This window comes from Microtus ochrogaster, chromosome 22 (assembly GCF_000317375.1).
Source record: "Microtus ochrogaster isolate Prairie Vole_2 chromosome 22, MicOch1.0, whole genome shotgun sequence".
Classification (NCBI taxonomy): Eukaryota; Metazoa; Chordata; class Mammalia; order Rodentia; family Cricetidae; genus Microtus; species Microtus ochrogaster.
In genome coordinates this window covers 34,320,749-34,323,185 of record NC_022023.1, presented here as the reverse complement: position 1 = coordinate 34,323,185, position 2,437 = coordinate 34,320,749, and the positions used below count along the sequence as shown (strand labels likewise).

General features: G+C 39.3%; 1 long non-coding RNA gene across 1 annotated transcript in view; it reads right to left on the bottom strand.

Moving 5' to 3' along the window:
• Nucleotides 1–868: 868 nt before the first annotated feature.
• The window catches only part of LOC113457343, an 11,087-nt gene continuing 9,518 nt past the window's right edge, over nt 869–2,437 (bottom strand). The window contains exons 3-4 of the long non-coding RNA XR_003377934.1: nt 1,471–1,537; nt 869–976 (exon numbers count right to left, since the gene is read on the bottom strand). This is a non-coding gene — a long non-coding RNA (uncharacterized LOC113457343). The remainder of the gene's footprint in view (nt 977–1,470; nt 1,538–2,437) is intronic.

The window sequence follows — 2,437 nt, the reverse complement described above, 5'->3', positions numbered from 1 at the left end:
GTTACTGGATGAAGGTTCTATAACAATTAGGGTAGTCACCAATCTGATTACAGTAGAGGCCAGTCCAGGCACCCTCTCCTTGATAGCCAGGAGTTCTAGCTGGGATCATCCCTGTGTATTCCCAGGAATCTCCCCAGCACCAGCCCCACAATGGCTCCCTCCATCAAGATATTTCTTTCATTGCTGTCTCTCTCCCTGGTGCATGAGCTGACTTTTGGGGCCTGTTCCCTATGGTGGGATTCCTTACTCAACCTTGATGCAAGGGGTTGGGGGGAGGTAGGTAGGAGCAGGAGGAGGAAAGGGAAGGGAAGTGTAGTTGGTATGTAAAATAAGTAAAAAAATTTAAATAAAAGTTTGGTTATGAAGTTTATATTCATTCCAGGAATTCAATATCACTTCATGATTAATATCCTCAATTATTGTGACAACAGTCCAAGTTAATAACGAAGTGACCAAAGGGACCTTTCTCCCTTATTTATGTCTTTTCATTCTCCTTATTTTAAAACTCTGTCCAATACTTCATCTAAATTGCTTCTTCTGGAAACCAGGAGTTATAAACAATTTGTAGGCAGTATAATAGTTGTGTTCTTAATACTTGTGTTCCCGCTAACTTTAAAAATGATGCAATAGCTCAACATAACTCAAAGGCTTTTCCTGGTTTCTGCACCATTACTCACTCGCCTTTCTCTGAGGGTCCTCATTCTCTTATCTTGTAGCCAATTATTGTCCTTGTTAAACAGCCACTTGTCACCATTGGTGATGGTGGGCCCTGAGAGAACTGAGCAGATAAATGACAAACACTAAAGTCTCATTCAATAGCCAACTTTATTCCAAGCTCCAGAAAATTTATATTCTGAAGGTTAATAAAGATTGCCTGAGTAAAGCTGTAATGTGTTCAAACGCTAGATGATGACAAAAACAATCTCCAGAGGACAGAAGCTTGATTTTCCATGAAGGCGTATGAAGCATAGTTTCACTGAATGAAAAAAGTAAACAACAGTGAGCAATATGAAGCAAACCCACTCCTGTTACATTGGGAGGAAGACAAAACCACAGTCCAAAATATATTCTGTTTTGAAGAAACAATTGTTTTGTTTCCTTGAAGTGTTCATACAAGTGCTCAAAATTCTCCTCACTTGACTTCATTCATGGACACTATTTTGGCAATACACATGAATATAAGTAATTTTATTTATTTATGGTTTTTTTTTTGAGGCAAGGTTTCTCTGTGCAACAGTCCTAACTGTCCTAGAACTAACTCTTGTAGCTGGCCTCGAACTCACTGAGATCTGCCTATCTCTGCCTCTTGAATGCTGAGGTTAAAGGCATGTGCCACCACTACCCAACAAGTAATTTTAGGAAAAAAAATAAAACATATACATGAAGTAATGATGTAAGTCACAAAACAATCCCACACCAGGTCAGAATTATGAATAACAAAAGGGTTATTTATTTAAGGGGAAAACTTACAGATCACTGTCCTAGACAACAGTCCTCTGCAAGAACAGGAACAGAATCTAGCAGCCTGAATGGAGAGCTAGAAGCAAGAGAGAAGGCCCACAGTTACCGCTGCTTTTACAGTATAAGAGACCATGCCCAACTGGGCTGGTATCTTAAAGGCTATGGCTGAAGGAGCAGAATGAGCTCCCACAGCAATGAAGATCTTTTGAAAATAGGGGTATCTCCTCTCCCACTCTTCTGTCTTTCTCATGCACGCACACACACACAAACACACACACACAAGCCTTTATACAATTAACATGCCTGACGCCCAAGAAAGGCAGAAAAGTGCATCAGACTCTGGACACTGCTTACTTTAAGTGCTAACACAGTTCTCTTGGTGTGAAAGACCCTAACAAGTGATTCCGATGATCAGTGAAGGATCCACATTATGTTAGGGAAAGTTCCATAATGCAATGCATACTTTTAAAAAATAATGATTTATTTTTATGTTATATGAAGAGGTGTTTTGTCTGCATGTATGTCTGGATGAGGGTGTTGGATGCCCTGGAACTGGACTTACAGTTGTGAGCTTCTACATGGGTACTGAGAATTGAACCTGAGTCTTTGGAAATTCAGTTATCTTTCCAGATCCCTTTTTTGAATTTTATGAGAAAATATCTCTATATATACCGAAGGCCATCCTGAAACTCAATTGCCATCAGGTAATCAGGCTTAGCAGCAACCACATTTACCACACTGATACAATTCTCTGTCATTCATTTGCTTCTGAGAAAATGTTAACAAACATTTAGTCTACAAAATAAATTAACATGATCAAGAAATAATGGATGACAGCATAAATGTCATTTTCTTTTTTTTTTGTTTGTTTGTTTTTTGTTTTGTTTTTTGTTTTTCGAGACAGGGTTTCTCTGTGGCTTTGGAGCCTGTCCTGGCACTAACTCTGTAGACCAGGCTGGTCTCGAACTCACAGAGA